A 12,912-nucleotide genomic window follows, 5' to 3' on the forward strand; every position below is an offset into this window, starting at 1 on the left:
ACAACGGGACCAAAGACGAAAGGAGAGGAGGAAACAACCCCACCTGTAAATTGTTATTACGATTTGCCTGGAAACTGGAACGCACAAATCAACAGCTCTGAGCTACAATCCCTGATGGCAGTAATTGAAGAACTCAAGAGTCACCTCGCTGTCAACAAGTCGTCCCTTACCACCACTATCAGACGGAAAACAAGCGCGCCCGATATGCGCATGTCTTCAAAAATCATAGGGTATGTAGGAGGAGCCATCCTAGCGTTTGTATTTGGAGGATTAGTTCTAATTGACCTCCCTACGATAACAATTTCTTTGAAACTGATGAAACGCAACCTATTTGGGAAATGACGAGAAATTCCAGCATTGTCACGTGTTGCATGTGATATCAATATATTTACATTCCTAATGTGGTTTGCTGATATGAACATACCAAGTGAAAACAACAAACATATGACCATGAATACACTATGAAAACCGTATGAAAACATTGTCTCTCGTGCTGATTTTCCACACATAACATCAGAAAAATATCAATACGCTTGAAAAATAGTCCTCGTTTCATTTCCGTAAATTATGTTTTCTTTGTAATCTATTTACATAAATTGAATCTAATTTAACACAAATTATTGTATTCGATGTTATTTCATGTCTCTTTGTTTTTAATAACAAGCAAAAAATAAATAAATAAACTACTGCAAACTGCGGAGCGGAAGGACACGGTAAACGATGGTGCATAGGCGGGATCTCCCGGCTGTTCTAATAATTTGGCGTTTCGTCGTATACATGACAAATTTTTCTTTTAATGAAATTTCTCGTTTTCTCGATATAATTTTCTTAAATCAAGGTTATGTAAATATATGAATTGAATAGATTTTTTTAATTTCATTGCGGCTATGAATACCAGTAGCTAGCTACATATCCTCCGAGGCGCGCTACCGCGCGCCACGGGATATGTAGCTAGCTACTGGTATTCATAGCCGCAATGAAAATTTCAAAAATCTATTCAATCCATATATGAATGTATACATTTAGGGCGGACTGTTTACTGCTGTCATGTCAAAACATGCAGTCAAAGTATTTTAAGTGTTATTTAATTTTGTTAATTTGATCGTAATCGACGCGGGTTGGTAGAATGACAATCCATGGCTAAATCTTTGTCGAATGAGTGATCATATCAGAATCATTGTCGAATGAGTCTTCATATTTTTATCTTTGTCGAATGAGTCTTCATACATAATAATGTATTTTAATCTTTGTCGAAGGAATCTTCATATTTTAATCTTTATCGAATGAATTTTCATATTTTAATCTTTGTCGAATGAGTCTTCGTATTATTTTTTGACGAATGAATCTTCATATTTTAATCTTTGTCGAATGAATCTTCATATTTTAATCTTTGTCGAATGAGTCTTCATATTTTTATCTTTGTCGAATGAGTGATCATATCAGAATCATTGTCGAATGAGTCTTCATATTTTAATCTTTGTCGAATGAGTCTTCATATTTTAATCTTTGTCGAATGAGTCTTCATATTTTAATCTTTGTCGAATGAGTCTTCATATTTTAATCTTTGTCGAATGAGTCTTCATATTTTTATATTTGCCGAATGAGTCTTCATATTTTAATCTTTGCCGAATGAGGTTTCATATTTTAATCTTTGTCGAATGTGTCTTCGTATCTATTTTAAGTATTCACATATTATATTTGAACATACTTCATTAAATGACAACAGATTCACCACTATCTCAATGTAAGACATCTGGCATCGGATTCTTAATGAAACGACCTCGATTCCTAATTAGACAGGTATTTAAATACGGATTTTATATCTGCAACATGTATGTACCTAAGATGAGGCATAAAGGGATGTACTACTCGAATGAGTGATCATATCAGAATCATTGTCGAATGAGTCTTCATATTTTTATCTTTGTCGAATGAGTCTTCATACATAATAATGTATTTTAATCTTTGTCGAAGGAATCTTCATATTTTAATCTTTATCGAATGAATTTTCATATTTTAATCTTTGTCGAATGAGTCTTCGTATTATTTTTTGACGAATGAATCTTCATATTTTAATCTTTGTCGAATGAATCTTCATATTTTAATCTTTGTCGAATGAGTCTTCATATTTTTATCTTTGTCGAATGAGTGATCATATCAGAATCATTGCCGAATAAGTCTTCATATTTTAATCTTTGTCGAATGAGTCTTCATATTTTAATCTTTGTCGAATGAGTCTTCATATTTTAATCTTTGTCGAATGAGTCTTCATATTTTAATCTTTGTCGAATGAGTCTTCATATTTTTATATTTGCCGAATGAGTCTTCATATTTTAATCTTTGCCGAATGAGGTTTCATATTTTAATCTTTGTCGAATGTGTCTTCGTATCTATTTTAAGTATTCACATATTATATTTGAACATACTTCATTAAATGACAACAGATTCACCACTATCTCAATGTAAGACATCTGGCATCGGATTCTTAATGAAACGACCTCGATTCCTAATTAGACAGGTATTTAAATACGGATTTTATATCTGCAACATGTATGTACCTAAGATGAGGCATAAAGGGATGTACTACTCGAATGAGTGATCATATCAGAATCATTGTCGAATGAGTCTTCATATTTTATCTTTGTCGAATGAGTCTTCATACATAATAATGTATTTTAATCTTTGTCGAATGAGTCTTCATATTTTAATCTTTGTCGAATGAATTTTCATATTTTAATCTTTGTCGAATGAGTCTTCGTATTATTTTTTGACGAATGAATCTTCATATTTTAATCTTTGTCGAATGAATCTTCATATTTTTATCTTTGTCGAATGAGTCTTCATATTTTTATTTTTGTCGAATGAGTGATCATATCAGAATCATTGTCGAATAAGTCTTCATATTTTAATCTTTGTCGAATGAGTCTTCATATTTTAATCTTTGTCGAATGAGTCTTCATATTTTAATCTTTGTCGAATGAGTCTTCATATTTTTATATTTGCCGAATGAGTCTTCATATTTTAATCTTTGCCGAATGAGGTTTCATATTTTAATCTTTGTCGAATGTGTCTTCGTATCTATTTTAAGTATTCACATATTATATTTGAACATACTTCATTAAATGACAACAGATTCACCACTATCTCAATGTAAGACATCTGGCATCGGATTCTTAATGAAACGACCTCGATTCCTAATTAGACAGGTATTTAAATACGGATTTTATATCTGCAACATGTATGTACCTAAGATGAGGCATAAAGGGATGTACTACTAAGAAATTTCGTTTATTGTCTTGTGATTGTGATGGACAACATCATAAATAATTAATAGGTGCAATGATTGATTGCAATCTCACCGTCGGCATACATCGCAATATCCTTACACTAGAGTTTCAGAAGCATAAGAAAATAATATATTAATGCCGAATTAATTAATTTCATTGTGATGTTTAAGTTTTTCAAAAACGTATTCCACAAATTTTAAATTGTTGGGGTGTGATGTTGAATATGTAAGCGGTGAAATGATGTAAAAGATATAAAAATGTTATATCATCGCCGAGTTTGACTGTGTGATATACATGTACGATCTAAACGTGTTCAATACACATGGTATATACATGTACGATCTAAACGTGTTCAATACACGTGGTATATACATGTACGATCTGTACGTGTTTAATACACGTGGTGTATACATGTACGATATATGTGTTCAATACACGTGGTATATACATGTACGATCTGTACGTGTTTAATACACATGGTATATACATATACGATCTGTACGTGTTTAATATACGTGGTATATACATGTACGATATATATGCAGAGACATATATACAGAGAGATTAGTAACATCGCTATTTCCCCGTACACATAGTGGCTCCCTTTATTCGTGACCACTCAAGCATATCCCTTATCGAGAGCGTCCTGTCTCCTATCAAACACACGCGAGCGCAGGTAAATCGGGCTATGCGCATTCGACATGTTCTGGTTAATCCGCCATTACGTCAGACCAAAACATCGTCATTTTAAATACACACAGAAAGCACATCGTTTTATTTTGGCCACTACAAAAGTTACCACATTAACCAAAAACTATTAAACTTATGGGATATAGTCTTATTGATCATGCACATTGTTGTCATTTATCCGTATTTTCGAAAATCCATTGGGTCCTATTCGACATGTCCAAGTTTGTAATTAAGCCGCCATTACGTAAGACCAAAACATCGTCAACTTTAAACGCACACAAAAAGCACATCGTTTTATTTTGGCCACTACAAAAGTTACCACATTAACCAAAAACTATCATACTTATGGGATATAGTCTTATTGATCATGCATATTGTTGTCATTTATCCGTATTTTTGAAAATCCATTGGGTCCTATTCGACATGTCCAAGTTTGTAATTAAGCCGCCATTACGTCAGACCAAAACATCGTCAATTTTAAACGCACACAAAAAGCACATCGTTTTATTTAGGCCACTACAAAAGTTACCACAATAACCAAAAACTATCATACTTATGGGATATAGTCTTATTGATCATTCACATTATTGCCATTTATCCGTATTTTCTAAAATCCATTGGGTCCTATTCGACATGTCCAAGTTTGTAAATAGCCGCCATTACGTCAGACCAAAACATCGTCAATTTTAAACGCACACAAAAAGCACATCGTTTTATTTTGGCCACTACAAAAGTTACCACATTAACCAAAAACTATCAAACTTATGGGATATAGTCTTATTGATCATGCATATTGTTGTCATTTATCCGTATTTCCGAAAATCCATTGGGTCCTATTCGACATGTCCAAGTTTGTAATTAAGCCGCCATTACGTCAGACCATAACATCGTCAATTTTAAACGCACACAAAAAGCACATCGTTTTATTTAGGCCACTACAAAAGTTACCACATTAACCAAAAACTATCATACTTATGGGATATAGTCTTATTGATCATGCACATTGTTGCCATTTATCCGTATTTTCTAAAAATCCATTGGGTCCTATTCGACATGTCCAAGTTTGTAATTAAGCCGCCATTACGTCAGACCATAACATCGTCAATTTTAAACGCACACAAAAAGCACATCGTTTTATTTAGGCCACTACAAAAGTTACCACATTAACCAAAAACTATCATACTTATGGGATATAGTCTTATTGATCATGCACATTGTTGCCATTTATCCGTATTTTCTAAAAATCCATTGGGTCCTATTCGACATGTCCAAGTTTGTAAATAGCCGCCATTACGTCAGACCAAAACATCGTCAATTTTAAACGCACAAAAAAAGCACATCGTTTTATTTTGGCCACTACAAAAGTTACCACATTAACCAAAAACTATCATACTTATGGGATATAGTCTTATTGATCATGCACATTGTTGCCATTTATCCGTATTTTCTAAAATCCATTGGGTCCTATTCGACATGTCCAAGTTTTGTAATTAAGCAGCCATTACGTCCGACCAAAACATCGTCAATTTTAAACGCACACAAAAAGCACATTGTTTTATCTAGGCCACTACAAAAGTTACCACATTAACCAAAAACTATCATACTTATGGAATGTGGTCTTGATTATCATGCACATTGTTGTCATTTATCCGTATTCTCGAAAAACCCATAGGGACTTTTCGAAAATTGGAGATTCCCGCCGATCTTTCCTGCGTTGTGCTTGACTTTCATACTCAAAATACAAACACTTGGACAGCAAATTGTGATATATTTCATATTGATGACACTTCTGCACTTTGATATTAATAAAATTAAAGCACATAATTGGATCTTGGTGATGATTTCAAATAGAAATTATCGATAATTATGTGTCTGGTTTTCAAGTTTTCTCCAATATGGTGTCTAGTGAAGACTGAACCGAGCGACGGCAAAGGATTGTGGGAAGGTCAGGGGCCACTATGTAAACACAAGGGCAACGCAGGAAAGATCGGCGGGAATCTCCAATTTTCGAAAAGTCCCTATGGGGTTTTCGAGAATACGGATAAATGACAACAATGTGCATGATAATCAAGACCACATTCCATAAGTATGATAGTTTTTGGTTAATGTGGTAACTTTTGTAGTGGCCTAAATAAAACGATGTGCTTTTTGTGTGCGTTTAAAATTGACGATGTTTTGGTCTGACGTAATGGCGGCTTAATTACAAACATGGACATGTCGAATAGGACCCAATGGATTTTAGAAAATACGGATAAATGACAACAATATGCATGATCAATAAGACTATATTCCATAAGTTTGATAGTTTTTGGTTAATGTGGTAACTTTTGTAGTGGCCAAAATAAAACGATGTGCTTTTTGTGTGTTTAAAATTGACGATGTTTTGGTCTGACGTAATGGCGGCTATTTACAAATTTGGACATGTCGAATAGGACCCAATGGATTTTAGAAAATACGGATAAATGACCTCAATGTGCATGATCAATAAGACTATATCCCATAAGTTTGATAGTTTTTGGTTAATGAGGTAACTTTTGTAGTGGCCAAAATAAAACGATGTGCTTTTTGTGTGCGTTTAGAATTGACGATGTTTTGGTCTGACGTAATGGCGGCTTAATTACAAACATGGACATGTCGAATAGGACCCAATGGATTTTAGAAAATACCGATAAATGACCTCAATGTGCATGATCAATAAGACTATATCCCATAAGTTTGATAGTTTTTGGTTAATGTGGTAACTTTTGTAGTGGCCAAAATAAAACGATGTGCTTTTTGTGTGCGTTTAGAATTGACGATGTTTTGGTCTGACGTAATGGCGGCTTAATTACAAACATGGACATGTCGAATGGGACCCAATGGATTTTAGAAAATACGGATAAATGACAACAATATGCATGATCAATAAGACTATATTCCATAAGTTTGATAGTTTTTGGTTAATGTGGTAACTTTGTAGTGGCCTAAATAAAACGATGTCCTTTTTGTGTGCGTTTAAAATTGACGATGTTTTGGTCTGACGTAATGGCGGCTATTTACAAACTTGGACATGTCCAATAGGACCCAATGGATTTTAGAAAATACGGATAAATGACCTCAATGTGCATGATCAATAAGACTATATCCCATAAGTATGATAGTTTTTGGTTAATGTGGTAACTTTTGTTGTGGCCAAAATAAAATGATGTGCTTTTTGTGTGCGTTTAGAATTGACGATGTTTTGGTCTGACGTAATGGCGGCTATTTACAAACTTGGACATGTCGAATAGGACCCAATGGATTTTAGAAAATACGGATAAATGGCAACAATGTGCATGATCAATAAGACTATATCCCATAAGTTAGATAGTTTTTGGTTTATGTGGTAACTTTTGTAGTGGCCAAAATAAAACGATGTGCTTTCTGTGTGTATTTAAAATGACGATGTTTTGGTCTGACGTAATGGCGGATTAACCAGAACATGTCGAATAAGTTCCAATACTACGATACACACATGCGCATAGCCCGATTTACCTGCGCTCGCGTGTGTTTCATAGGAGACAGGACGCTCTCGATAAGGGATATGCTTGAGTGGTCACGAATAAAGGGAGCCACTACGTGTACGGGGAAATAGCGATGTTACTAATCTCTCTGTATATATGTCTCTGGTTCAATACACGTGGTATATACATGTACGATATATATGTATGTGTTTAATACACATGGTATATACATGTACGATATACGTGTTCAATACACGTAGTATATACATGTATGATATATGTGTTCAATACACGTGGTATATACATGTACGATATATGTGTTCAATACACGTGGTATATACATGTATGATATACGTGTTCAATACACGTGGTATATACATGTACGATATATGTGTTCAATACACGTGGTATATACATGTACGATATATGTGTTCAATACACGTGGTATATACATGTACTATATATGTGTTAAATACTTGTGGTATGTACATGAACGATATGTGTGTTCAATACACGTGGTATATACATGTACGATATATGTGTTTAATACACGTGGTATATACATGTACGATATACGTGTTTAATACACATGGTATATACATGTATGATATACGTGTTCAATACACATGATATATACATGTACGATATATGTGTTTAATACACGTGGTATATACATGTGTGATATACGTGTTCAATACACGTGGTATATACATGTACGATATACGTGTTCAATACACATGGTATATACATGTATGATATATGTGTTCAATACTTGTGGTATATACATGTACGATATATGTGTTCAATACACGTGGTATATACATGTACGATATACGTGTTCAATACACGTGGTATATACATGTACGATATATATGTGTTCAATACACGTGGTATATACATGTATGATATATGTGTTCAATACACATGGTATATACATGTATGATATATATGTGTTCAATACACGTGGTATATACATGTACGATATATGTGTTCAATACACGTGGTGTATACATGTATGATATATATGTGTTCAATACACGTGGTGTATACATGTACGATATATATGTGTTCAATACACGTGGTGTATACATGTATGATATACGTGTTTAATACACATGGTATATACATGTGTGATATACGTGTTCAATACACATGGTATATACATGTATGATATACGTGTTCAATACACGTGGTACATACATGTACGATATATGTGTTCAATACTTGTGGTATATACATGTACGATATGTGTGTTCAATACTTGTGGTATATACATGAACGATGTGTGTTCAATACACGTGGTATATACATGTACGATATACGTGTTCAATACACGTGGTATATACATGTATGATATACGTGTTCAATACACGTGGTATACACATGTATGATATACGTGTTCAATACACATGATATATACATGTACGATATATGTGTTCAATACACGTGGTATACACATGTATGATATACGTGTTCAATACACATGGTATATACATGTACGATCTTTATGTGTTCAATACACGTGGGATAAATATGTACGATATATGTGTTTAATATACGTGGTACAATACACGTGGGATAAATATGTACTATCTTTGTGTTCAATACAATTGGTATATACATGTAGGAACAAAAAGTTTCAAAACTAAGTACACAACTAGTTTCTCTCTCAGTGTAGCTATTTCCACTACTTTCAATTAAAAAACACAAAGTGTTCTGAATCATCTTAAATGTTGTTTGCCTTTCTTTTTATGGCGTGAACAAGTTTTATCAGTTATTGATATCTATAATTATATTATTATATAGTGGTGTTAACCAATAATAAGTGTCTGCAGTCTTTGACCAATAATAAGTGTCTGTAGTCTTTGACCAATAATAAGTGTCTGCAGTCTTTGACCAATAATAAGTGTCTGCAGTCTTTGACCAATAATAAGTGTCTGTAGTCTTTGACCAATAATAAGTGTCTGTAGTCTTTGACCAATAATAAGTGTATGTAGTCTTTGACCAATAATAAGTGTCTGCAGTCTTTGACCAATAATAAGTGTCTGTAGTCTTTGACCAATAATAAGTGTCTGCAGTCTTTGACCAATAATAAGTGTCTACAGTCTTTGACCAATAATAAGTGTCTGCAGTCTTTGACCAATAATAAGTGTCTGCAGTCTTTGACCAATAATAAGTGTCTGCAGTCTTTGACCAATAATAAGTGTCTGCAGTCTTTGACCAATAATAAGTGTCTGCAGTCTTTGACCAATAATAAGTGTCTGCAGTCTTTGACCAATAATAAGTGTCTGTAGTCTTTTATCATTAAGAAGTCTTCGCAGTTTTTGATCAACAAGAAGTGTCTGCGGTTTTTGACCTCGTTTGAGAACAGCAGGGCCTTGAAAAACAGTGTAGACTACACTGAACTGATTTGAGAACAGTGGAGCCCTGTATAACATTGTAGACTATATTCATCAGGTTTGAGGAGAATGGAGCCCTTGGGAACATTGTAGACTATATTCATTAGGTTTGAGGACAATGGAGCCCTTGGGAACATTGTAGACTATATTTATTAGGTTTGAGGACAATGGGGCCCTGGGGAACATTGTAGACTATATTTATTAGGTTTGAGGACAATGGGGCCCTGGGGAACATTGTAGACTATATTTATTAGGTTTGAGAACAATGGAGCGCTGGCGAACATTGTAGACTATATTTATTAGGTTTGAGGACAACGGAGCAGTGGGGAACATTGTATACTATATTTATTAGGTTTGAGGACAATTAATGGAGTGCTGAAGAACATTGTGGACTATGCTCATTAGGTTTGAGGACAATGGAGCCCTGGAGAACATTGTAGACTATATTTATTAGGATTGAGTACAATTAATGGAGTGCTTGAGAACATTGTAGACTATATTTATTAGGTTTGAGGACAGTGGAGCCCTGGGGAACATTGTAGACTATATTTATTAGGTTTGAGAACAGTGGAGCCCTGGGGAACATTGTAGACTATATTTATTAGGTTTGAGGGCAATGGGGCCCTGGGGAACATTGTAGACTATATTTATTAGGTTTGAGAACAATGGAGCCCTGGGGAACATTGCAGACTACATTTATTAGGTTTGAGGACAATGGGGTCCTGGGGAACATTGTAGACTATATTTATTAGGTTTGAGGACAATGGGGTCCTGGGGAACATTGTAGACTATATTTATTAGGTTTGAGGACAATGGAGCGCTGGGGAACATTGCAAACTATATTTATTAGGTTTGAGGACAATTAATGGAGTGCTTGAGAACATTGTAGACTATGCTCATTAGGTTTGAGGACAATGGGGCCCTGGGGAACATTGTAGACTATATTTATTAGGTTTGAGGACAATGGGGTCCTGGGGAACATTGTAGACTATATTTATTAGGTTTAAGGACAATGGAGCCCTTGGGAACATTGTAGACTATATTAATTAGGTTTGAGGACAATTAATGGAGTGCTTGAGAACATTGTAGACTATGCTCATTAGGTTTGAGAACAATGGAGCCCTGGGGAACATTGTAGACTATATTCATTAGGTTTGAGGACAATGGAGCGCTGGGGAACATTGTAGACTATATTTATTAGGTTCGAGGACAATGGAGCGCTGGGGAACATTGTAGACTATATATTTACACTTGCAAAGTTTTGTCACTATATAACAATACCAGACCGATTTGTGTACCATTCTTGCATGGAAACATTGACCTTTGAACTTGCGTATGAAAATATGACAGGGTACGGGAACTACTTTCGCCAAGCACATGGCTTTGTTTACATTTACAATTTAAGTTACAAAGGGCTATTTTTTTATTTGAAATCTAACATGTTTGACAATATTAAATATGATAATCTATCAAAATGTTTTTATTATTTATGTTAATATCATAATAAAAAACAGAACTATTTTTTTACCGCGGAAAAAAAGTCTCAATTTGTTGTGAAGCGTCACCATTGGCTGTTCTAATAATTGACTCCTCCCACTGTGTACGACTTTTATATGATTTTTTTTTTATTTACAAAGAAAAAATATTGTAATCACAAAGACAACATCCGTAAGTGTAAATATAGGGATTGGATTTCACTTTTATGTTAACCATGCTTTTATGGAGCAATTCCTCTAAGAATATATTCTAAATTGGGCGCTTAGCGCGCCCCATAGAATATATTCTTAGAGGAATTGCTCCATAAAAGCATGGTTAACATAAAAGTGAAATCCAATCCCTATATATTATTTATTAGGTTTGAGGACAATGGAGCCCTGGGGAACATTGTAGACTATATTTATTAGGTTTGAGGACAATGGAGCCTTGGGGAACATTGTAGACTATATTTATTGGGTTTTAGGACAATGGAGCCCTTGGAGAACATTGTAGACTATATTTATTAGGTTTCAGAACAACTGCGTCCTAGAAATCAGTGTAGACTATAAATGTATTAATTACATTTTAGTACAACAGCCTTGGACAAAGTACTTTTTTTTTCAACCTAGCGATAGATATCTTGAGATGCTGTGCGTTTTAGTTGATAGTAAGAATGATGTAACAAAGGAGTAGGTGCATTTAGGGTCATTTTTGGCCCCATCTTTGATTTAATTGAATTACATACCAGACTAACATTGACATATGAAATTTATAAAATATGGAGTTTCAAACAATTCTGACAAAAGGTTGCCTAGCAACAGGCCTGGTAACGCACCCATTACATTTGCTCATTTTAATGGTGAAATTCTAGTTTTTCTTTAATTTTATATCTTAAAGTTTGTCAATCAATTATTAAACTTGAAAATATGGTTATATTTTATTCTATTGTAAACTTTAATGTAATAATGTCTAGGTTACCTACATGTAGATCTAGTTTTTACCCTTGTAATACATAGCAACCAATTTTTCTCCATAGCAACAGCAAGACAATTTCAATGAAATGGGGAGATAGATGATTGAATGTTATAAGAATCTTAATTTGACTAAGATCTCTTTGTTAATACCCTTGATATCCTTATCCATAATTACATCTTAATTAAAAGTATCGCCCCTACCAGAGAAACCTGGGAGACTAGTTTTTCTGTCTGCCCATCTTGTACAGACATGCATATATGTATTCAACTGTGTATGTCATAATGCCAAAGTCAGTCAGCACTCAAGTGACTTCACTCCTTTAGGGATTTTGATCAAACTCCACACAGTGATATGGGACCATAATATATAATCCAGTTTTCAATTTCAGAGCTTTTGTATCAAGGTCACTGTTACTGTTTTTAGAAGAGCCTGTAGGGGACATGTGTTGCTTAAGCAATACGCAGTGTGCTTTTTTAGGATAACTGTGGATTTATCATTCTTTTAGAACTGACTGGCAGATATGTTACCGCCAAATACAGAAATCAGGTTCAATTTATGACCCATGTTTGGAATATCAATTGTTGTAATTAACTCTCTTTTCTT

Source organism: Pecten maximus, chromosome 14, assembly GCF_902652985.1.
Source record: "Pecten maximus chromosome 14, xPecMax1.1, whole genome shotgun sequence".
NCBI classification, from domain to species: Eukaryota; Metazoa; Mollusca; class Bivalvia; order Pectinida; family Pectinidae; genus Pecten; species Pecten maximus.